Source organism: Copadichromis virginalis, linkage group LG12, assembly GCF_057382275.1.
Source record: "Copadichromis virginalis isolate Kocher_CV1m ecotype Utaka linkage group LG12, C_Virginalis_male_GT1.1, whole genome shotgun sequence".
NCBI lineage: Eukaryota > Metazoa > Chordata > Actinopteri > Cichliformes > Cichlidae > Copadichromis > Copadichromis virginalis.
Window position 1 is genome coordinate 9,734,722 of NC_140629.1, and position 25,580 is coordinate 9,760,301.

The 25,580-nt window shown below is 45.5% G+C and overlaps 4 long non-coding RNA genes across 4 annotated transcripts; all 4 read left to right on the forward strand.

Moving 5' to 3' along the window:
* Positions 1 to 12,306: 12,306 nt before the first annotated feature.
* LOC146696513 (uncharacterized) lies at positions 12,307 to 13,216 on the forward strand. Its single transcript, XR_014923096.1, has 2 exons — positions 12,307 to 12,375; positions 12,447 to 13,216. It is a non-coding gene; the product is annotated as an uncharacterized LOC146696513 (long non-coding RNA).
* A 5,761-nt stretch (positions 13,217 to 18,977) lies between these two features.
* LOC146696514 (uncharacterized) lies at positions 18,978 to 19,380 on the forward strand. The gene is made up of 3 exons (XR_014923097.1): positions 18,978 to 19,036; positions 19,112 to 19,197; positions 19,269 to 19,380. It is a non-coding gene; the product is annotated as an uncharacterized LOC146696514 (long non-coding RNA).
* Positions 19,381 to 19,429: 49 nt separating this feature from the next.
* Positions 19,430 to 20,032, forward strand: LOC146696515 (uncharacterized). The gene is made up of 2 exons (XR_014923098.1): positions 19,430 to 19,592; positions 19,753 to 20,032. It is a non-coding gene; the product is annotated as an uncharacterized LOC146696515 (long non-coding RNA).
* Positions 20,033 to 21,692: 1,660 nt separating this feature from the next.
* On the forward strand, positions 21,693 to 23,259 carry LOC146696516 (uncharacterized). Its single transcript, XR_014923099.1, has 3 exons — positions 21,693 to 21,839; positions 22,908 to 22,996; positions 23,136 to 23,259. It is a non-coding gene; the product is annotated as an uncharacterized LOC146696516 (long non-coding RNA).
* Positions 23,260 to 25,580: the final 2,321 nt, after the last annotated feature.

The window sequence follows — 25,580 nt, forward strand, 5'->3', positions numbered from 1 at the left end:
AAGATCCGGGCCATCAACACGTACGCCCTGCCCGTGATCAGGTACCCTGCTGGGGTAATAGGCTGACCAAAGGAGGAGATAGAAGCCACTGACATAAAGACAAGAAAGCTCCTTACCATGCATGGAGGGTTTCACCCCAAGTCCAGCACCCTGAGGCTGTACGCTAAGAGGAAGGAAGGGGGCCGGGGACTGGTGAGTGTCAGCACCACAGTCCAGGATGAGACAACGAACATCCAAGAATACATTGGGAAGATGGCCCCAACTGACCGAGTGCTCAGTGAATACCTCAGGCAGCAGAAACCCAAGAAAGAGGAGGGAGACGAGGAACCATCACGGAAGGACAGGCCCCTGCACGGTATGTACCACCGGCAGACAGAGGAGGTGGCTGATATCCAGAAATCCTACCAGTGGCTGGACAAAGCTGGACTGAAAGACAGCACAGAGGCACTAATCATGGCAGCACAAGAACAAGCTCTGAGCACAAGATCCATAGAGGCTGGGGTCTATCACACCAGGCAAGACCCCAGGTGCAGGCTGTGTAAAGATGCCCCAGAGACAATCCAGCACATAACAGCAGGGTGCAAGATGCTAGCAGGCAAGGCATACATGGAACGCCATAACCAAGTGGCCGGCATAGTGTACAGGAACATCTGTGTCGAGTATAACCTGGAAGTCCCGGGGTCAAAATGGGAGATGCCCCCAAGGGTGGTGGAGAATGACCGAGCTAAGATCCTGTGGGACTTCCAGATACAGACGGACAAAATGGTGGTGGCTAACCAACCGGACATAGTGGTGGTAGACAAACAGAAGAAGACGGCCGTAGTGATCGATGTAGCGGTTCCGAATGACAGCAATATCAGGAAGAAGGAACACGAGAAGCTGGAGAAATACCAAGGGCTCAGAGAAGAGCTCGAGAGGATGTGGAGGGTGAAGGTAACGGTGGTCCCCGTGGTAATCGGAGCACTCGGTGCGGTGACTCCCAAGCTAGGCGAGTGGCTCCAGCAGATCCCGGGAACAACATCGGAGATCTCTGTCCAGAAGAGCGCAGTCCTGGGAACAGCTAAGATGCTGCGCAGGACCCTCAAGCTCCCAGGCCTCTGGTAGAGGACCCGAGCTTGAAGGATAAACCGCCCGCAGGGGCGTGCTGGGTGTTTTATATATATATATATATATATATATATATATATATATATATAGTATATACATTGGGTGAATGTGCAGTAGTAGCAGCAAGCAGGTGAATTCTGTACATTAATATGAATAGACATCTGACTATTTTACAGGATAGACGATATAAACATATTTGAAATTAAAGGAATTGAAATGTACATTGTGCCTTGGTTTAGTGTCTGGAAGAGTCCTGTCTCAGTCAATTATAAGATAAGATAAGATAAGATAAGATAAGATAGAACTTTATTAATCCCTCGGGTGGGTTCCTCTGGGAAATTCGACTTCCAAAAAGCACAGCAACGACCGAAGTTACAGTTACAGAATTGTTATATATATATATATATATATATATATATATATATACACACACACACACACACACACATATATATAAATACAGAGACAAATATAAATAAAATATACAAAGGGGATAAATAGAATAAATAGGAATAAAAAATAAAAATACAAGTGAATTGCACATTTCAAGTATTGAGTCTATTGCACTGTTGACTATTTACAAAAAGTATTGCACAAGGTATTGTACAGTGAGGTGAAGAGGCACTACAGCTTAGTTGTTCCCCCCTCCTTTGTCCTCCTGTTTCCCCTCCCTCTCCCCTCCAGAGAGGAGTTAAACAGTTTGATGGCGTGTGGGACAAAGGAGTTTTTAAGTCTGTTAGTTCTTGTCTTGGGGAGAAGCAACCTGTCACTGAACAGACTCTTCTGATTGTTTATGGCCGTGTGCAGAGGATGCCCAGCATTGTTCATAATGTCCATCAGTTTCTTTAATGTCCTTTTCTCTGCCACTGTCACCAGAGTGTCCAGCTTCATGCCGACCACAGAGCTAGCCTTCCTGATCAGTTTCTCCAGCCTGGATGAGTCCCTCTTTGCTGTGCTGCTCCCCCAGCACACCACAGCATAGAAAAGTACTCCAGCAACCACCGACTGGTAAAACATCCTCAGGAGCTTCCTGCAGATGTTAAAAGACCTCAGCCTCCTGAGGAAGTACAGTCGGCTTTGGGCTTTTTTATACAGGTGCTCTGTGTTGCATGACCATAAATCAAAGCCTTCTACCTGCCAGCTCGATCCTATCCCCACTGTCCTCGTCAAAGCCTGCTTACTCCCTCTCCTTCCCCTCATATCTGCTATTATTCACTCTTCACTCACCACTGGAACTGTTCCTGCTTCCTTCAAAGTTGCTGCTATTACCCCAATTCTGAAAAAAACTGGTCTAGATCCCAACAACTTGAATAATTTTCGTCCTATCTCCAATCTACCATTTCTCTCAAAAATCCTTGAAAGAATAGTTGCTTCACAAGTCCATCTTCACCTAACTGATAATAACCTTTACGAACAGTTCCAGTCTGGCTTTCGTCCTCTACATAGCACTGAAACTGCTCTTATAAAAATAACAAACGACCTTCTTATAGCAGCTGATTCTGGTCTCCTCTCCATCCTTATCCTTCTTGATCTGAGTGCAGCTTTTGACACCATCTCTCATCCCATTCTCCTTAGCAGATTAGCTTCTATTGGTCTCTCTCACACTCCACTAGCCTGGTTTAAATCATACCTATCTGACCGCACTCAGTTCATTCAATTAAAATCCTTCACTTCTCAGCTTTCTCCTTTATCCACTGGGGTGCCCCAGGGATCTGTCCTCGGGCCCCTTCTTTTCATCATCTACCTTCTTCCACTCGGACATATTTTTCGTAAATATAATATTCAGTTCCACTGCTACGCCGATGACACCCAGCTCTATCTCTCTACCAAACCTGACTCTACTCTTCCTCCACCCTCCCTCATCCTCTGTCTAGCTGAACTTAATTCTTGGTTCTGCTCCAACTTTCTTAAACTCAACAGCAATAAATCGGAACTTCTTCTGGTTGGCACTAAACGACTGCTATCCAGAATTAACAATTTCTCTCTCACCATCAATAACTCGCTGGTCCCTATCTCTCCCTCTGTGAAAAGCTTGGGTGTCATTCTCGATAGCACATTATCCTTTAACTCACATATCAATAATATTACACGTGCAGCATATTTCCAACTCCGTAACATTAATCCCCTCCGCCCCTTCCTCACACCTCACGCCACTGCCATTCTCATCCATAACCTTGTTATCTCTAGAATTGACTACTGCAACTCATTATTATTTGGCTTTACACAAAAATCTATCAACAAGCTCCAACGTGTCCAGAACTCTGCTGCCCGTATTATTACTAGGACTTCTTCTACCCACCACATCTCCCCAATCCTGAAGCAACTTCACTGGCTCCCGGTCAAATTTCGCATCCATTTTAAAATAATTCTGTATACATTCAAGGCTATTCATTCTCTCTCTCCACCGTACCTCTCTGACTTATTACAGATGAAGCTCCCATCCCGCTGCCTCAGATCTTCATCTTCTCTTTCTCTCTCTGTTCCCTCTGCTCGTCTGATCACAATGGGAGGGAGGGCCTTTAGCTGCTCTGCCCCTCGACTTTGGAATTCCCTACCCCCGGACCTCAGAAATATTAGTTCATTCTCTCTTTTTAAGTCCACCCTCAAAACTCATCTGTTTAAAATTGCCTATTCTTAAATTTCTGTATGTTTTAACTTTTATCTTCTATTTTTATCATTGTGTATATTTCCAGTTTTTATCTGTTGTACAGTGTCCTTGGGTGCTTTGAAAGGCGCTATTTAAATAAAATGTATTATTATTATTATTATTATGACCAGTCCAGTTTATTGTCCACCCACAGCCCGAGGTACTTGTACTTGTTGACCACCTCCACCTCCTCCCCCTCTATCTGAACCGGCAGTGGACCTTCTCTGGACCTCCCGAAGTCCACAACCAGTTCCTTAGTCTTTGAGGTGTTGAGTTGCAGGTGGTTTGTGTGACTCCATGCGACAAAGTTCCTCACCAGACTTCAGTACTCCTCTTCCTGATCATCCCAGATACACCCCATGATGGCCGTGTCATCTGCAAACTTCTGAATATGGCATAATTCAGAGTTGTAGCAGAAGTCAGAGGTGTACAGGGTGAAGAGAAGAGGGGACAGCACAGTTCCCTGTGGTGCTCCTGTGCTGCTGACCACAGTGTCAGACGTGATGTCCTTCAGCCTGACGTACTGTGGTCTGTCGGTGAGGTAGTCGGAGATCCAAGCCACCAGGCAGGGGTCCACTTCCATCCTGTTCAGTTTTTCCTGAAGCATACAGGGCCGGATGGTATTAAAGGCACTGGAAAAGTCAAGAAACAGTATCCTGACCGTGCCTTTTCCCCCATCCAGGTGTGAGTGGGCTCTGTGTAGGAGGTACAGGATGGCATCCTCCACTCCGACACCCGCCTTGTATGCAAACTGTAGTGGGTCCTGGGCATGTTGTACCTGTGGTCGGAGGAAGTTGAGGAAGAGCCGCTCTAGAGTCTTCATAAGATGTGACGTCAGTGCCACCGGTCGGAAGTCATTCAGCTCATTGGGCCGGTTCTTTTTGGGGACCGGGACGATGCAGGATGTCTTCCATAGGGCGGGCACTCTCCCCAGTCGCAGACTGAGGTTGAAGACTCGTTGTAGCGGCTCCCCAAGTTCAGCAGCACACGCCTTTAGCATCCTAGGACACACCTTGTCTGGGCCTGCTGCCTTTCTGGGGCGAAGCTTCCTCAGTTGTCTCCTGACCTGATCCACTGTGACACTGGGAGATGTTTGGGAGGAGGGGAGGGGGGGAGATGTCTTGCTGCTGAGAGAGGGATTCGAGGAGGGGGGTGTCATGGTGTCAGGAAGGGGGGGAAGCGAGGGAGGCAGGAGAGTGGGGAGAGGACTCTGTAGTGAAGGTGAGGGTGAGGGTGGGGGGGGGGGTTGTGGGCTGGTCAAACCTGTTGAAGAAGTTGTTGAGTTCGTTTGCCTTCTCCACAGTCCCCCCCACTGTGCTTTTCTTGGTGTTGTGGCCTGTGATGGTTTTCACACCATTCCAGACCTCCCTCATATTGTTCCTCTCCAACTTCTGCTCCACCTTCCTCCTGTAGGTGTCCTTTGCTTCCCTCAGGCAGCGTTTCACCTCCCGCTGTGCTGCTTTCATCTCCTCCTTCACTTTGCTCCTGAAAGCCTTCTTCTTCATGTTGAGGACAGCTTTGACTTCCTGTGTTACCCACGGTTTGTTATTAGGATAACACCGTACCGTCTTAGCAGGGGCGACTGTGTCCACACAAAAGTTGAGGTAGTCTGTAAGACAGTGTGTCGCCCCCTCTATGTCCTCACCATGTGGGCTCAGGAGCACATCCCAGTCTGTGGTGTCATAGCAGTCTCTCAGAGCATCCTCCTTTTCTGGGGTCCATCTCCGGATGGAGCGCGTTGTGACAGGCTGCCTTTGGACGAGGGGTGTGTATTGTGGCTGTAGGTAAACCAGGTTGTGGTCTGACTTCCCTAGTGGGGGGAGGGGGGTGGCTCTGTATGCATCTCTCACATTAGCATACAGTAGGTCAATTGTCCTGTTGCTCCTTGTGGGACAATTCACAAACTGGTGAAAAGCAGCCAGAGTAGAATCCAGTGTGGCATGGTTAAAGTCTCCAGATATAATAATGAAAGCCTCGGGGTTTTGTGTCTGAAGTCTTGCTGTGACTGTGTGTATTTTCTCACAGGCAGCTGTTGCGTCGGCCCTCGGAGGGATGTAAACACACACACAGATCACATGACTGAACTCCCGAGGTAGATAATATGGCCGCAAGCTAACAGCTAGCAGCTCCAGGTCCGGACGGCATACCGAAACTTTAATGGAGACGTGTCCAGGGTTACAGTATCTGTTGTTAACGTAGACAATGAGTCCCCCACCTCTGCTTTTTCCGCTGGCCTGCGTGTCCCTATCGGCTCTCACGGATGTGAAACCGCATAGGTCTACGTTAGCCTGCGGCGTTAGCTCGGTTAGCCACGTCTCCGTGAAGATAAACAAGCTGCACTCACGGTATAGTCTGTGGTTGTTCAGAGCGCACAGTTCGTCAATCTTATTCTGTAACGAGTTCACGTTGCCCATGATCACTGTCGGGATTGATGGTTTGAATCGCCTCCGGTGATCCGCTCTCCTCGCTCCAGCTTTGCAGCCTCTGTAGCTCCTCTTTAGCTCGGCCGGGATGTTGTGTCGCATGCCGGTCTGTCCCTTTGTTCTTAGTGCCAGCAGCTCCGCTCTCGAATAGATGAAGGAGCTGGTTCCAGAAGTTTTGAAAAGTGCATTATCCATCTTGTATCGCTATATCTAAGAGGTATAAGTAGAGGAAGGTGAAAAAAAGTTTGAAAAGCCTAGTCTAAAAAAGTTAAAGTTAACAAAAAAGGTGCGGTGTTGCAGAGCTAATTGGAAAGGCTGCCGTCACTCCAGCGCCATCTTGATGATGTGAGAGGGCAGGTGTGTGTGTTTAGGGCCCGGATGGCTTGGGGATAGAAGCTCCTCTTGAGTCTCTCTCTCCTTGCCCGGATGATGCGGAACCTTCTACCAGATTGCAGAAGTTGGAACAGTTTGTTGCCAGGATGGGACGGGTCCTTCAGTATCTGCACTGCTCTAGTCCGGCATCTTCTGGTGTAGGTGTCCTGAAGCGGGGGGAGAGCAATCCTGCAGCAGCAGCGTTCTGCTGTACGGATCACTCTCTGGAGAGCTTTTTGGTCCTTCACACAGCTGTTCCCAAACCACCATGTCATGTTCTGTGTGAGGATGCTCTCCACAGCGCCTGTATAGAAAATCCTGAGGATCTTTGGAGAGACCCTGAACTTCCTCAGTTGTCGTAGGTGATACAGGCGCTGCCTAGCCTTTTTGGTCTGGACCTGAATGTGGGCAGCCCATGTCAGGTCTGAGGAGATGTGGACACCAAGATACTTGAAGGACTGCACCCTCTCCACTGGAGCTCCATTGATGATAATGATAATACTCACTCAATCACAAACAAATCGTTTATTTTAAACAATCTTTTTATAAAGGAATCTCTCAACTTCTTGTGTTTAACTGAGACGTGGCAACAAAACATGGATTATATACATCTGGTGCTCACCAAGAGCACCTTTCTCTTGGCTCTCGGTGAAGGCGGTCGCACTTTTCTCCTCTCCTCCTTCCCCTTATCTTCCCTGCTTAGCCTCTTGTGTCCTTGTCTTGTCTCGTGTGCATTACTTTCCCTGGAACAGTCTCTCACTGTCGTTCTCTAAAACCTAAAGAGAATTATGGATTTGATCAACTGGTCTCTGAATGCTATTGACACCCTCTTCTCAACGAGAAGTCTGGGCTCGGGAGAGCCTGAGTGCCCTGGAGGGACTTTCCCTGCTGGATACACGATGGATGGGTGGCAGACCTGGAGGATCTTGTGCCTGGCGCCAGCTGCTCAGGCCCAAGGCTGGAGCCCACCAAAACAAGTCCCTGATAACGACTGTGTGATGACTATTCTTCCCATCCCATGCAAGGCCACCTGGGTTGGCTGGCAGACTGTTTACTTAGCCTGATAGGGCGAAGGACACTGTCTCAGCTGAACTCTGGACACGCACACACATACACTTACACTGATAAGCACGCACTCATCCCCCTCCCTTTCCAAATGCCTTTGATGCTTGTTTCCTGCGGGGGAAGACGGCGGGTCTGCGTGCCGCGCTGAAATGGTAGCGCTGTATAGGATGACTGCTGTGTTCCTTCGGATTACCCCCCACCCCCCTATCCACCCCTGTGGCTAGTCACGTGCTCTAATGTTGTGATGTGGACATTAATGTGCTCTCTGTGCAGAGGAGTTTTTTTTGTTTCCTGTTCTCATGCTGTCCTCCCATAGGTGCCCAGTGTGAGAAGAGGTCTCTTTTTTTCCTCTTGTATTTTTTCCCATTGTTGTGTAATTTTTCAGTGTTTTCTCTGCAACGCTGCCGATCTCCGACTGTATTCCCATGTGATGTCTTTGTTGTGTGTGTAAGTCGGGGGTCCTATTCCTCTGCGGGGCAACCTGCATATGGCCAATAAAGCAATCAATCAATCAATCAATCAATCAATAAATCAATCAATCTGAAGGAAATTTGTTCGTCTGGCTGCTCCGTCATTGGAACTCCACGTCTTTCGGGACGTGGCGGAGGTCTCGCTGTTGTACACCAGGACAGATTCACATGCAGACTGATGAAATCGGATTCTTTTACTTCATTTGAACTTCAGATGATCAAGGTCGGCTCTTTGCGCACCTTTTATTGTATTTTAATCTACCGACCTCCTGGCCCTGCCGGAGTCTTTTTAACTGAATTTAACGACCTCCTATCATCCATTATTAAATTAGAGAAGGTGGTAATGTTGGGAGATTTTAACCTTCATATTGATGATGCATCCTGTAATATGGCTGCTGACTTCATGACTATCACAGAGTCTTTTAATTTTATGCAGTTTCTGGCCCTACACATGTAAAGGGTCACACATTGGACCTTGTTTTCTCCTTGGGTTTAAATATAAATGACATTCGTGTGGAAAATGTCCATGTGAGTGACCATAGCTGCATATATTTTAACTTGTCGTTTTATTTGGATCCCCCGGCTCCCAAAATAACGATTGAAAGGTGAATCATAAACCTGAACGCCGGCAAAAGGTTCTCTGCCATGTTTGACGCTGAAATGACTTAGAATGATTTGGACTCTCTTGTCTCATCCTTTAATAACCAGTGTAATTCTACTTTAGACATGGTAGCACCTCTGAAAAAAAGTACTGTCCTACGTTTGAAATCTCATCCTTGGTTAAATGAAAATATTCGTAATTTCAGGAGATACTGTCGCAAGCTAGAACGTTTGTGGAAGGCTTCCAAGCTTGGGGTTTATAAGTTACACCTTAAAGAATCTATCCTCTTGCTAAATGACATGTGGAAAAATGCCAGAACAGAGTATTTTTCACACCTCATAGCTTCAAAAAAGAAAGATCCTAAATTCTTGTTTAAAACAATTAAGAGTATTGTTTCTCCTGATGCTCCTTGTGCACCAGTTCACTCAATGTCCGACTGCAATGAGTTTATGAACTATTTCAGAAATAAGGTCATTGCAACCAGGTCTAATATCTCTCCCTCTTCTCAATATCAAACTTTTAACTTGCTCTCCTCTGATACTTGGTCGTCTTTTACTCCTGTTACATTAAGATAAGATAAGATAAGATAAGATAAGATAACCTTTATTACAAGACATCAGAGGCCTGCTTTGTCATATAAAACACACTTCAAGCCCCCTTGATGTCCTTCCATCTTCATTTTTCACTAGTGTGTTTGATTCAATTGGCCCCTGTATTGTGGAAATGATAAATACTTCTCTTCATACTGGCTCAGTCCCCAGCTTCTTTAAACAAGCTATTGCTGAGCCAATATTAAAGAAACCCCAGCTGGATCCATCTCTTCCTAACAGTTATAGGCCAATATCCAAATTGCCTTTTCCATCCATCCATCTATCCATCCATTCGCTTCCGCTTATCCTTTTCAGGGTCGCGGGGGGCGCTGGAGCCTATCCCAGCTGTCATAGGGCGAAAGGCGGGGTACACCCTGGACAGGTCGCCAGTCTGTCGCAGGGCTAACACACAGGGACAGACAACCATTCACACTCACATTCACTCGCACATTCACACCTAGTGGTAATTTGGATTATCCAATTAACCTATCCCCACAAGCTGCATGTCTTTGGACGGTGGGAGGAAGCCGGAGTACCCGGAGAGAACCCACGCAAACACGGGGAGAACATGCAAACTCCACACAGAAAGACCCCGGCCTGATGGTGGAATTGAACCCAAATTGCCTTTTATATCGAAAATTTTAGAAAAAGTAGTACTAGAACAACTTAACTATTTCCTGGATAAAAATGCTGTTATGGACACTTTCCAGTCTGGTTTTCGTAAATTGCATTCCACTGAAACGGCCTTACTTAGAGTATCCAGTGATATCTTGATGGCAGCAGACTCTGGAGAATACACAGTGCTGGTCCTGCTGGATCTCAGCTCTGCTTTTGACACTGTAGATCACAGTATCATGATAAACAGACTCGAGAACTTGTTTGGGATTACTGGTGTTGTTTTAAAATGGTTTATATCATATCTGTCTGAGAGATCTTTTACTGTTTGCATGAATCATATCACATCAGAATCAACAGTTTTGCCGTGTGGGGTACCTCAGGGATCTGTCCTGGGTCCAATTCTCTTTTTACTTTATGTATTTCCCCTAGGCCAAATTATTAAGCGCTATAAATATATCTCCTATCATCTCTATGCTGACGACATCCAACTATACTGTTCCTTCAAAATGTCTGAGTTTTATAAATTGTCTAATTTAAGTAATTGCCTGACAGAAATCAACAAATGGTTATATGACAATTTTCTCCAACTAAACTCTGATAAAACAGAAACTCTAATTATTGCTCCAGACCACATGGTCCCAGAAATTAGACAGCATATCAGCTTCTTAGACCCTTATGTAAAATCAAGCCTTAGAAATCTCGGTGTCTTATTTGACAGCTCGATGTCGCTCGAGCAGCATTCTAAGCAGCTGGTCCGAAACTGTTTTTATCATTTACGGAATATTTCTAAACTCAGACTAATGTTATCAAAGGTTGAACTTGAGATGATTATTCATGCTTTTATTTCTTCTCGTTTAGACTATTGTAATGGCCTTTTTACTTGTTTTAACAAATCAGCCTTAAATCGTCTTCAGACTGTGCAGAATGCTGCAGCACGTCTCTTAACAGGCACCAAGAGAAGATCGCATATCACTCCAGTCTTGGCCTCTCTTCACTGGTTGCCTGTAAATTTTAGGTTTCATTTTAAAATTTTACTTCTAACCTTTAGGGCCCTGCATGGTCAGGCTCCTCAATATTTATCTGACCTGCTGAAACCACATACATCTTCTCGGGCTTTAAGGTCATTAGATCAGAGACTGCTGGTGGTACCGCGCACTCGTTTTAAAACTCGTGGTGATCGTGCCTTTCAGGCAGTGGCACCACGGTTGTGGAATTCTCTCTCACTGTCTCTTCGCTGCACGGACTCCATTGATTCTTTTAAGAAACAGCTGAAGACATTTTTATTTAGAAAAGCATTTGATTAATTTCTTCTTATGCTGTTTTTATAGTTTTATTGTTTTACATTGTTTTATTTACTGTTATATTGTTTTTATATTCCCATTTTCTGTGTTGTAAAGCACTTTGTGATTTTTATCTGTGAAAAGCGCTATATAAATAAATTTTACTTACTTACTTACTTACTTACTTACTTACTTACTTACTTACTTACTTGTAGTCTCTGTGCTGACCCCTTCTGAAGTCCACCACCAGCTCCTTGGTCTTGCCGACGTTCAGCTGGAGGTGGTTGTCCTGGCACCATGATGCCAGATTCTTCACTTCATCCATGTAGGCCGCCTCATCGTTGTTGGAGATGGCACTGTGTCGTCAGCAAACTTCACAATGGTGTTGGAGCCATGGGTGGCCACACAGTCTGAAGTGTAGAGGGAGTAGAGCAGTGGCGAGAGGACACATCCCTGAGGTGCTCCTGTGTTGATGGTGATGCTGTTGGAGAAGCACCTGCCCACCCTCACCACCTGAGTTCTGCCAGTAAGGAAGTCCAACACCCATGCACACAGACGGCTGTTAAGTCCCAGATCCCTGAGCTTTGTGAACAGTCTGCAGGGCACTATTGTGTTAAACGCTGAACTGTAATCAACAAACAGCATTCGCACATAGTTACCCTGTTTCTTGTCCATGTGGCTGAGAGTGGTGTGTAGGACGTGGGCGATGGCATCCTCTGTGGATCTGTTGGATCTGTAGGCGAACTGCAGCGGATCTGTGGTGTCTGGGATGGAGGAGGAGATGATGTTCTTCAGCAGCCTCTCAAACACCTTCATTACTGCCGAGGTCAGTGCAACTGGCCGGTAATCGTTCAGGGATGAGGGTTTGCTGTTCTTGGGCACAGGGATGATGGTGGATCTTTTGAAGCATGTGGGGACCACAGACTTCGCCAGGGACTCATTGAAGATGTAAGTGAACACACCTGCTAGCTGGTCAGCACAGCAGCGCAGCAGAAGCTCAGGAGGGATGATCAGCAAGAGCCGATTATATGACAGCTACAGGTATGCTCTCGCTTAACCTCAGATTCCCTCCGAATACTGGAATTTGTGTTAATATACTTTTCCGGCCTGTTGTAGCGCAGCAGTCTGTTTAATTCTGCCATTGCGGCGAGAGGTGTTCGTGTTATCTCCACCAATGAGAGTATAGTGCCTCCGGTCCTGGGGTAAGCCGTTAGAACTACTTTTATTAGCATTCATAGCTATAAGAGTTTAAGGTTACATTTATCTGTTTCAGGGTTTCACTGCTGTACTCACCCCTCCATGACAAATTGCCCAACCTAAATTGGAAGAGTGAACTGCCTTCTCAGCTGCTGTTGTGAACTCCTCCTTGGTGGAGTCTGCTGTCTTGTCTTATCTTGTTTTTATTAAGTAGGCTTACCTTGTTTTGGGTTCGCCTGGTGTTCTATTTTACCCTGGACTGTTGCTCGTACCCACGCTTCTGTGATCGGGCTGAAGTGATTCTCTGCCCGAGTGTCGTGCTGGGACTCTAAATCGCCTGGGTGGCCGGTCTCAGCCGGTGGGGAGCCAGACCGGCCTACGCCTGAGAATAATTATTACCAGCACGAGTGGTAGTTTGACCCGTGGGGAATAAGCCTTTCCTGTGTGTGTGTGTGTGTGTGTGATTTCTTTTATTAAAGTGTGTTTTAGTCTTTTTATGATTTGTAGCGAGCCTGACGCTCAGTGTCCTCTTATTCTTTTAACATATTTTTCTGTGTTTATTTCAGTGAAGGAGGACGAGCCAGTGGCCCTGGGACCTCAGGTGGTGGGTCGTTTTCACACTTTCTTTTGTACAGCACTGGGTGGTCTGCAGTGATTCTTTTTGTGTGATTTCCTTTTGGTTCCACGGCTGCTGGTAAGTCCAAGTTCCACGATGGTTTTATTTTTACTGTAGGACACTGTCAATAATGATGCTACATCTTGACCTTTAATATTTTATTTATAAAATATTATTTATAATATTTTATTCATTTCTATAAATAAAACTGTTTTAATATTGGAAGCCAACCTGCCTCAGTGTGCATCCTTGAATCTATGCGGTCTTCTTTTATTCCTTTTATCTATTTTTCTTAAATATATTTCCTGGGGGTGCAATTCCCCTGGGTGGCGTTAATTTATTTTGTTCATAACCCCGCCGACCACTTGGTCACATACTTGGCGTTGGTCGACAGGATGCACATTTGAGGTAGATGTTTGGTCTCATAAATTGTTTTATTTTTTTGCAAAGATCCTAGTTCACCTGTTTGAAGGCTCTATTTGTTTTAGAGTGTGATTATAGACAAGACAGCAGTATCCAGGTAGAAGGAAGAGTAATAGGATTTTAGCACCTTGCTGATTTAATTTTCTCTTTTTTTTTTTGGGTCAAAATTTATTATGGAGGAAGAATTGCAGCAACTTAGAGACTTGGTAGCGCAGTTAAGGGCAGATAATGAGCAATTGCGCCGGGATGGGGGCGCTGTGCTCGAGTCTGGTGGCGGGGCCGCGTCGTCCTCTTTCGTACCAGCTGGTTGCATACCAAATGTTGGTAGCCAGGCCGCCGTTACAGAGCGTCTGGTGGTGGTGCCTAGGGACCGTAAATGTCCCATGTTCAATGGTAGAACAGGCATCAATATAGCTGAATGGGTCAAAGAGGTTCAAGCATGCATGCGTGCCCGGCACCTGTCTGTTGCTGATCAAGCTTTCTTTATTTTTGACCATTTAGAGGGAGAAGCAAGGGAGGAGATCAAATTTCGCCCTAATTTAGAGCGAGGGGATCCTGCTCGGGTGTTGACCATTTTAAAGGAACTGTATGGCAATGCACAGTCCTATGTCACTCTGCAGCAGGCTTTCTTTTCGAGGAGACAGCGAGAGGGAGAGACTTTGCAGGAGTTTTCCTTAGCGCTAATGGCTCTGATGGAGCAAGTAAAACAAAGTGCACCTGATGGTATGCGTAACGCAGAGGTGTTGCTCCGAGACCAATTTGTAGAACATGTTGTTGATAGTGGTCTCCGCAGAGAGCTTAAACAATACGTTCGCCGTGTGCCTACTGCCACCTTGTTAGAGGTGCGCGGGGAAGCAATTAGATGGGAAAGAGAAGGGTTTTCAGGCGGTGTTCGCGACCGTGGCTATTCTCAACCCTCGGCGTATGGTTTTCAGTGTGGAGTGCACACTAGCCCTAGGTTCGCTCCTGTTGGTACACCCGAGTCCGAGTGGCGTGAGCTAAAGGAACTCCTAAAGCGCCAACAAGAGCAGTTAAATCAGCTCACTGAGACAGTGGTTTCTTTACAGAACCCCCGAAGAAGTGTTCGGCCTTCACGGGCTGGCTCGGTGATTTGTCGCCGGTGTCAGCAGCCAGGACACTTTGCTAGGGAGTGCACTGGGGGGCGGGCTTCACGCCACCCTAGAGCAGGTTCTGATTCAGGCCCCCCTTATGCCGCAGTTGGCAATCATCTTCCCGCTACCCAGTCGGAAAACTAACGCCATCTGAGCTGCAGAGTCACAGTTCAGGTGGGGAGTTCACTGGCTCACAGAAAGATAGGATTGGCAGGCTAATTTCATTGTGTCCAAAGATGGATGTGCTTATTAGTGGGGTAACTGTCCCTTGTTTGGTGGATACTGGGTCCATGGTTTCCACCATCACAGAAAGTTTCTTTTTGGCACATTTTGCCCCTTGGGGACAAGAACGCCTTCAGTCATGTCATTGGCTACAGCTTCGGGCTGCCAATGGGCTTGCCATCCCTTACATTGGCTATTTGGAGCTCAGTGTACTCCTGTGTGGCAAGGAAATGCCCTCTTGTGGAATCCTTATAGTGAAGGACCCTCCTGGGGCTACGCCCTCTGTCCCTGGCATCTTAGGAATGAACGTAATCCGCCGCTGTTATCAAGAACTGTTTGGGGCTTTCGGTGGCTCCTTGTTTAATTCTCCTTCTGTGTCACAGGCACCGAGACCAGTTTTGGAGGCCTTACATCAGTGTCACCAGTCTGCAGCCCAAGCCCCAGAGGACCCTGTCGGTACCGTTAAGGTACAGGGCCCGCGGGCCGTGCGGATACCTGGTGGTGTTATGCAGCTGGTGGCCACTACTTGTTTTCAGCAGTTGTCAGGTCAGGCTGTGCTTTTTGAACCTTCTGAGTCCGGGTTGCCAGTTGGGTTGCTGGCCTCTCCATGTTTGGTCCAGGTGGATAAGGGCGTTGCCTACATCCCAGTCACCAATGTAGGGACAGCGGAAGCTGTTCTCCACCCGCGGACCCGTTTGGGAGTGATAAGCAAAGCTACTGTTGTTAACCTCCCTGCCGGTGTTAGCGAGGAACACTCTTTTCCCGTTACTGTTTCCTCCCATACAACCAGCAGCCCTGCTCAAGAGATGGTGGATACGATTGACCTGTCTGCTCTCGCTGAGTCAGAGCAACATGAGGTACGGTTACTTTTGCAGAAGTACCGCTCTGTTTTCTCCACCTATGAGGGAGACTTGGGCTGCACAAACCTCATTTCGCACGACATACCGCTGCTCGATGACGCACCTGTCCGGCAGAGGTACAGGCGAATTCCTCCTTCTGATTATGAGGCTGTCAGGGCTCATATCAACCAGCTACTGGAGGCCCAGGTAATTAGGGAAAGTAGCAGTCCTTATGCCTCTCCCATCGTGTTGGTCCGCAAGAAGGATGGAAGCCTCCGTCTGTGCGTTGACTATCGTTTGCTGAATAGCAAAACAAGGAAGGACGCCTTCCCCTTACCTCGCATCGAGGAAAGTCTGGATGCCCTAGCTGGCGCACGCTGGTTTTCTACCATCGACCTGGCCAGCGGGTACAACCAGGTGCCAGTTTCTGAGCAGGATAAGCCCAAGACCGCTTTTTGCACACCGTTTGGCCTGTTCGAGTGGAATCGTATGCCATTCGGGCTGTGCAATGCTCCTGGTACCTTCCAGCGCCTAATGCAGAGGATGTTCGGGGATCAGCAATGTCAGTCATTACTGCTGTACCTAGACGACATCATTGTGTTCTCCTCGTCTGTCTCTCAGCACCTGCAACGGCTAGAGATGGTGATGGCAAGGCTGCAGCAACAGGGGCTCAAGGCTAAGTTAGAAAAGTGTGCCTTTTTCCAGCAGAAGGTTAACTACTTGGGCCATGTAATCTCCTGTGAGGGTGTCTCGACCAATCCAGCCAAGGTTGACGCAGTAGCCAATTGGCAGTGTCCTCGTTCCGTGTCAGAGTTGCGATCCTTTTTGGGTTTCGCCAGCTATTACCGGCGCTTCGTGGAGGGGTTTGCCGCATTGGCGGCTCCCCTGCATCAAGTGGTGGCTAAATCGGCTGGCACAAAGACAAAGAAGGGCTCGGGACAGAGTTTGAGTGCTATTTGGACCCCTCAGTGTGAGGAGAGCTTTGAGGCCCTGAAAGCAAAGCTTGTGTCTGCACCTGTGCTAGCATATGCTGACTTTACGCGCCCATTTATCTTGGAGATTGACGCCAGCCACAGTGGTTTAGGTGCAGTTCTCTCCCAAGATGTAGAAGGTGTCGTTAGGCCAGTGGCTTATGCTAGTCGAGGTCTTCGGCCACATGAGCGCAATATGGACAATTACAGCTCCATGAAGCTGGAGTTTCTTGCGCTCAAGTGGGCCATGGCCGAGAAGTTCCGGGAGTACCTGCTGGGGCAGAAGTGTGTGGTTTACACCGATAACAATCCACTCAGTTACCTCTCTTCAGCTAAGCTGGGTGCCACTGAGCAGAGGTGGGCCTCCCAGCTGGCGGCATTCGATTTTGAGATCAAGTATCGCTCAGGCCGCAGTAATAGGAATGCTGATGCTCTCTCTCGACAGTATGAGACGAGCTCCAGCTTGGCCGAGGGTGTGTTGCCGGGGACTTGTGTCCCGACTTCACTTCAGCAGGCTCAGTGTCCAGCCGTCTTGCCCTCCGTTACTCAGTTGGAGATTGGGGCCTTTCCATCTCACTCCCTGGAGGATATTCGTGCTTTGCAGGAGGCTGACCCCCTCCTCAAGGATTTCTTGGTATACTGGAGGAGGCACACCCCGCCCTCTTCGGAGGAAAGGAGTTAGGTCCCCAAACCAGTCATGGTTCTGCTGCGTCAGTGGGATTGTCTGGTGGAGAAGGATGGCATCCTTTTTCGCCGTATTTTGCGTCCAGGTGGAGGTGAGGAAGCCCTCCAACTTGTTCTCCCAGAGGCTCTGAAGCCTGAGACCTTGAGGCAGCTGCACCAGGACCATGGGCACCAAGGTATTGAGCGTACCACTGAACTGGTCAGGCAGCGTTGCTATTGGCCCGGGATGTCCTCTGACATCAAGCAATGGGTCAGCGTTGTGAACGCTGTCAGGTCGCAAAGGACTCAGAGTTGGGGGCTCATAGTTATATGGGTCACCTGTTGGCGTCTAGACCAAATGAAATCCTGGCCATAGACCTCACGGTGTTGGAACCTTCCCGTAGTGGAGTTGAAAACGTCTTGGTTATGACTGACGTTTTTAGCAAATACACTGTTGCAGTCCCTACCCGGGACCAGCGGGCCTCTACTGTGGCCCAGGCCCTGTTAACAGAGTGGTTTTTTAAGTTTGGCGTTCCAAGCCGCCTCCACTCTGACCAGGGTAGAAATTTTGAGAGTTTGGTGATGCAACAGTTATGCGAGTTGTATCGGGTAGCCAAGTCCCGTACAACCCCTTACCATCCAGCGGGTAATGGGCAGTGTGAACGGTTTAACCGAACCCTCCATAACCTCCTCCGGACTCTGCCATCATCTCGGAAACGCGACTGGGCTGCATGCTTACTGCATGTGCTCTTTTGCTATAATAGCACGCCGCATCAGGGCACTGGAGAGTCACCGTTTTTCTTGATGTTTGGCAGGGATCCTAGGCTGCCTATTGATTTCCTTCTAGGCCGCGTTCAGGACCCAGTGCCTGGAGAAGTACAGGACTGGGTGGCCGAGCACCAAGCCAGGATAATGGTGGCTTTTGAGGGAGCTCGGGCACGGTTGTCGCTGGCCGCTGACCGTCGTAAGGAACGGCATGACCAGAGAGTCCACCCTGTTCCTTTAAAGGTCGGTCAGCTGGTGTATCTTCGAGATCACAGCGCCCGGGGCCAGCACAAGATCCAGGACCTTTGGAGCTCTGTGGTCTATCAGGTGTTGAGGGCACCCCAAGAGAACGGGGCTGTTTATACCATTGCCCCCGTGGGAGACTTGGAGAAGGTTCGACATGTCCACCGTGACATGTTAAAGGCACAGGTCAGCCTAGACCCGCCTACACCTGGTCCACCGGTTCCACCCCCACCTGTACCCGCTGACTCAGAGCAGACCTCTCTGAGTGACGACGAGTTGTGGCTCCTTGTCCCTGAGGTACCCTCACACCCTGTAGCACCTGTGGTGTCACTTCCCGATGCCTCTAGAGTTCCATCGGTGGAGCTCAGGTCTACTCCCAGTGTGATTGTAGCACCCTCGACCTCTGCTCCCACAGGTGTCCCTCGGGCTCTGTTGAACAGTCTGAGGTGAGTGGGCCACATTTGCGGAGAACAGCACGTTCAACAGCTGGTCAGCACTCAAATGTTTATCAAAACCAATACAAAAAAAAGGGGGGTGGATGTAGCCAGATGGGCTACTCGCCTTCCGTTTTTTTCTTCTCTCATTCTCTCTCGCTCGCTCTACCACCCTCGCTCTCTTTCCGCTGCACTCGCTCCTTGTATCAGGTGATTGGGTTAATTGGGAACCCACCTGCACATTGATTGCAGGGTGGCGCTAGCTAAGCCGATGTTTTGTTGGATTAATCCCTCCTGAGCTTCTGGTGCGATACAGCAGTAAATGCTGGCGTACTGCGACGGACTGATCAGCAAGAGCCGATTATATGACAGCTACAGGTATGCTCTCGCTTAACCTCAGATTCCCTCCGAATACTGGAATTTGTGTTAATATACTTTTCCGGCCTGTTGTAGCGCAGCAGTCTGTTTAATTCTGCCATTGCAGAGAGAGGTGTTCGTGTTATCTCCACCAATGAGAGTATAGTGCCTCCGGTCCTGGGGTAAGCCGTTAGAACTACTTTTATTAGCATTCATAGCTATAAGAGTTTAAGGTTACATTTATCTGTTTCAGGGTTTCACTGCTGTACTCACCCCTCCATGACAAATTGCCCAACCTAAATTGGAAGAGTAAACTGCCTTCTCAGCTGCTGTTGTGAACTCCTCCTTGGTGGAGTCTGCTGTCTTGTCTTATCTTGTTTTTATTAAGTAGGCTTACCTTGTTTTGGTGTTCTATTTTACCCTGGACTGTTGCTCGTACCCACGCTTCTGTGATCGGGCTGAAGTGATTCTCTGCCCGAGTGTCGTGCTGGGACTCTAAATCGCCTGGGTGGCCGGTCTCAGCCGGTGGGGAGCCAGACCGGCCTACGCCTGAGAATAATTATTACCAGCACGAGTGGTAGTTTGACCCGTGGGGAATAAGCCTTTCCTGTGTGTGTGTGTGTGTGTGTGTGTGATTTCTTTTATTAAAGTGTGTTTTAGTCTTTTTATGATTTGTAGCGAGCCTGACGCTCAGTGTCCTCTTATTCTTTTAACATATTTTTCTGTGTTTATTTCAGTGAAGGAGGACGAGCCAGTGGCCCTGGGACCTCAGGTGGTGGGTCGTTTTCACACTTTCTTTTGTACAGCACTGGGTGGTCTGCAGTGATTATTTTTGTGTGATTTCCTTTTGGTTCCACGGCTGCTGGTAAGTCCAAGTTCCACGATGGTTTTATTTTTACTGTAGGACACTGTCAATAATGATGCTACATCTTGACCTTTAATATTTTATTTATAAAATATTATTTATAATATTTTATTCATTTCTATAAATAAAACTGTTTTAATATTGGAAGCCAACCTGCCTCAGTGTGCATCCTTGAATCTATGCGGTCTTCTTTTATTCCTTTTATCTATTTTTCTTAAATATATTTCCTGGGGGTGCAATTCCCCTGGGTGGCGTTGTCAATTTATTTTGTTCATAACCCCGTCGACCACTTGGTCACACCTGCTTTATATGAAGAGATCCGTACTGAGGTGTCAAATGCGTTATCTTCGGTGGAGTTTTTTGCGTCCACCATGGACATGTGGTCAAGCCGAACATCAGACCCCTACATGAGCCTCACAATACATTATGTGGACAAAGACTGGGAGCTACAAAACAAGTGCCTCGAAACATGTTTCTTCCCCGAGGACCATACTGGGGAAAATATAGCCAGAGTCTTAAAAGAGTTCCTCAGCTCGTGGAATCTTCAGGAGGAAAAACAAGTGTGTGTGACGACTGACAACGGGGCCAACATTGTGAAAGCCGTCGCACTCAACAACTGGACCAGACTTTCATGCTTCGGACATCGCCTGCACATTGCAATAGGTAAGTTAATTATAACCTCAGATTAAGAACTTATTGTATTAGTTTAAATGATGGTAATAATACTGTTTGTGTTATTAATCTCTGAATGTGGGCAGTTGTACTGCAAGATATATATACATATATATATATATATATATATGAGAGAGAGAGAGATATAGATATATTTATATTTTAGAGAGAGAGATGTGTGTGTAAATAATTGTGTGTTATACGACTTAAATGTCACACATTCCACACCGCATTAATATTGCTGTTGAAACTGTGTTTCCTTTTAAACGTATGTCTTTTAGAAAGAAGTGTGAAGGACCCAAGGATCGAATGAGCAGTTGGAGTGGGAAAGAAGATTGTTGCTGCTTTTGGCCATAGCTGGAAGCGCCAGCGAGCTCTGCAGGCTGCCCAAAAGGAACTGGGCCTACCAGAACACAAACTCATAACTGAATGTTCCACTCGTTGGGGTTCAAAGCAGAGAATGATCCAACGGCTGCTGGAACAAGAAAAAGCTATAACACAGGTTTTAGCTGCTGATAAAACCACAAGGCACCTCATGTTGACATGGCAAGACATTGAAGTGCTTGACTCGATCAGCACTGCACTGAATCCACTCCTAGAGTTTACAGATGCTTTCTCTGCTGAAGAGTATGTAACCATTTCATGTGTTAAGCCTGTTCTTCAGATGTTTAACAATGACATGTTAAAAGTAAAAGAAGGTGACACTGAGCTGACCAAAGACATAAAAACAGCAATACTTGACTACATGAACAAAAGCTACAAAGACAGTGTCACAGAGAGGCTTGTTAACATGGCTTCTTCTTGATCCACGGTTTCATACAGAATATTTCAGTGAGAGCAAAAGCGAAGCCATCAAAGTTCAAGTCATGAGTGAACTAGAGCATCTTGTCCCACACCAGGGTAGCACAGCCACAGGTTTTTCAGAAACACTTCATACATCTACACTCTAAGAAATGATACATTGATGTTGCTAGCATTATGTAAACGTTTTATGTTAAAATTTATGTCACCAATTGATTTTTAACTCTAAACACAAGGATATTGTTTTGATTTTAATTAATAACACAATATTTCAATACAACAAAATGCAGTACATTAAATCCAACGTAAAAAGTTAATTTAAAATGAACAGCACTTTAATTTGAAGAGGATTGTCCTAACAGGCTCTCCGTACTTCTCAGTTTGCACATGTGCAGTGTGGAAGTTTGAACAACCGCCATTTTCAACCGAAACTTGCATCATGCTCAGAAGCCTGGATAAAATCCATTGCCATTTGAGGATTATTTGGTAAGTACAACCATTTAAGGATGACAAATTTGGTTAATGTGTACTAAATGATAAACATCCAACATTTTCGGGAGTACTTCTGTATGTTTTATTTTAAAACAAATGATGTCTGGTAATTTTTTTTTAGCATTCTAGCTTGTATGCCTCTCACAGGTGTTAGTAGTCAGGCATTTAAAAAAATCGGTGTAATTTCCCAAAATGTTTTACGATTCATGTTAAGCTGCAACTTGCCTACTAAGAACTGCAGCTTTAAAATTACTCCCAACATCTACCACGCATGCTCCCTGGTGTCAGTAATGACCACCAGGAGCGCCAGCGATCCTATCCGTTTGAAGAATGAAATATATGTATAGTGTATTTTAGAAACATGCATCAAATAAGTTGCTACATTGTTTGAAGGAATTCTACCCCGTATTGATATCTGGTTTAGTGTTAATATCAGTGATTAAAGTGTAAGACATGCATTTATCTTGTGTCATTAAAATGCAGCATTATGTGTAATACAGCTATATGTAATGCATTTAACTCCTTGTATCAGTTCCATTGATTATCAAAGTGACAATTTGTGTGTTCCCCCTTCATTTTAAGTTGGTCAGCTAGTTCTGTCTGTCAGTAGATGCAACAAAAGTGGCTCAGATGTGATTGTGGTTACTGTTATCTTTTATTGTAACTCTTGTTATCGTAATAAATACCAGAAAATATTGTGATAGGATTTTGAATCCATATTGCCGAGTTCTAATCTTCTATTTCATTTTAACATTTTTAGGGGTACAATTAATAATTATATTGTTGAACAGTCTAGAATTGATTAAAGCAAAAGTGAAAGCTTTCATGTATTGTCAAAATTGAAAAGCTTCTAGTTTTGTGTTCATATATTTGTTGATCTGACTCAGAAGAGTCAGTGCCTAACCAATCATTAACCTCACTGAATGTCACTAATGTGAGTTGTCAAACATTGTTTAATTACTCATCGCTAATCACTCATCTGTTAATATTTTTGACTTTGGTTTGGGAAGAGGTGGAAAAGAACCAAAATCTTGTCTCACATTGAGCTCTTATCTCCACCAGAATATCAGCATTGATGTTCGACGGGAATGCGTTCTAAAAACTATGTCTACTTAAATAAAAAGCCAGATGACCTGTTCAAGGAATTCTTGGTAAGTTAGAAAAGGGGAAAGATCAGTTTGTTTGTTTGTTTGTTTGTTTTAATTTGGGATAGTAAATTGAAGGTGGGCTCATTTGTTCATATGTATCTATATGCAATTAGCTTTCCCCCCCCTTTGTTTTCATTTTAAGGATGTGGATCTTAGTGCAAGAAGAGAAACGGAGCAGCTGACTTTAGGAGTCTGTGTTGTCAGACATGAAGGAGCAGACTCTGCAGATACACCTGAGGACATTGGTGTCATCATAGAAGGATACACTGTGCTCAAAGCTCTTAGTGATGTGGCAAAGGGGTGTGCCCTCCTGCTTGGACTAATCTACAGTCTAAATCTGAGGTACCCAAAGCACCTGAAATACATATTTGAATTTCTTCAGAAGGTGCTGATGGAGTTGGATGGGAACAACCTATCCATGAAGGTGCAAGTTCTGAAAAACAAACTGCTTGAGTGAAACAGCCTGCACTGAACTATAGAGGACACTGAACTGGTTACAAGATTCTCAAACCCATCTCCTTGCACTTTATAAACTGTTCAGTTTGAATTCCGCAAGAACTTCTGCAAGGCCTCATACTTTTTGGCATGCTTTGTTCATGTTGAACTTTTACCACCATCCAGCTACATTGAACAAGACTGCTCCTAAGTTTGGACTTCATTTTAAGTTTTGAAAAAAAAAAAAAAAAAAAAAAGGTTTTTTAAATATGGACAAAAATGCCACTAAAATCATTTCTACTTGTTGTTTATAGGACTGTATTGTGAGTTTTCCATTGTACCCGAAGCAAGTTTAAATTAAGTCATGTTAATGTTAAAAATGTTGGAATCACAACACTTTCCAGTTTTAATAACTTGATTTTAACATTCTGTATTATGTCTTCCTGAACTTAATATGCACTTGCATATATGTGAAGATATTTTTGTTTAGGAAAAAGGCATTGATCTAGAATTTTGAACAGCTCAAAGTTTGCTTCAGCACATTTTACACCAAGTGTTATTAAAGTTGAGTTAACTGAATAAAATTGTGTTTGATTTATTCAATTTACTTTAAATAGAGTAAGTAATTTAATCCTATAGTTTCAGTAGAGCTCGTTTAGGGTTAGTCAATTTATCAGATGTACTTAAAATTTGTTGTTCAAATTAAATGTGTCATACATTTTAGATTTCACTAACCCAGTTGTGTGGAACCGGTTGACATAACTGGGTGGAGTAAATGCCACATCTTATTTTATAGAGTAAGTAGGGCTTGTTTTGGTTGAGTAGATTTTATTTAGTGTTGTCAATTTAAGTCAACATGTTAGTTAGATCAACACTATGATATTTAGTTAATACAACACCATTCTTGTGATTTGCATTTAATTAGCCAAAGCTTGACAGATGTACTTAAAATTTGTTGTTCAAATTAAGTGTATCATACATTTTATATTTCACTAACCCAGTTATGTGGAACCGGTTGACATAACTGGGTGGAGTAAATGCAACATTTTATTTCTTAGAGTGTACTGGTGACCAAACAAGTCAGGGAGCTGTTAAAAAGCAAAAGAAGAGTCTCGGGAGTTTTTTGAAGGGACCAGTTAGTGGCAAGATGGAGGTAACTGCAGAGAGGTTATCATCTGAACTGAGAAGTTATGTAAATAGTCCACCAGCAGACAGTGAGTGTGATCCTCTTTCGTGGTGGAAAGTTCACACAGTAAACTTTCCCCACATCAGCAGATTAGCTAGGGAATACCTCTGCATTCCAGCAACTAGCTCTGCATCTGAAAGGTTGTTCAGCACAGGTGGAAATGTTGTAACTTGTCAAAGGTCCTCCCTTAAGCCCGCATCTGTGAACATGTTAGTGTTTCTGACAAAGAATCTTAAAACCTAAAATGCAGAAAAACTTCCAGGAGCAGTAGCATAATTTATCTATGTTTTTTGTTTGTTTTGTTTTTACTCAAGAGTTTGTGCAATATTATTATTTGACTTATTGATTTTGCACACTGCACTATTGTTGCAAAGCACCTCTTCTTAAGTTTTGTGGATATACATGATTATGGATAACCATGTATATAACAGGATAACCACTGTTGAATTTTGTGTGGCTGTAATGCACGTTAAAATAAACAGCTGCTTGTTTAAACAAAAACAAATTGATGGGGTTTTTTTCCACTAAAAAAGTTGTAGAGTTGTATTTTGTTTTGCGTCAATTATATCGTCAGTTATATCGTTATCGCAAATTTTCAAATCTATATCGTGATAAATATTTTTTGCCATATCGCCCTGCCCTACTCTGAACATGTCCCAGTCGACGTCGTTGAGTGCGTCCTGTAGCGTAGCTTCTGATTGGGCAGTCCACCGTTTTACCTCCCTCGTGGTCACGTCTTCCCTCCGTATGTTTTGTTTATACTGGGGAATGAGAAAGATGGCGTTGTGGTCAGACTTCCCAAAAGCCGGGTGTGAGATAGCTTTGTAGCCCTGCTTGTATGGCGTGTAGCAGTGATCCAAAATTCAATCCCCTCTCGTTGGACACGAGACATGCTGGTAAAAGTTTGGCATGACTTGTCTGAGGTTTGCTTTATTAAAGTCTCCTGCTACAATGAGGGCTGCGCCC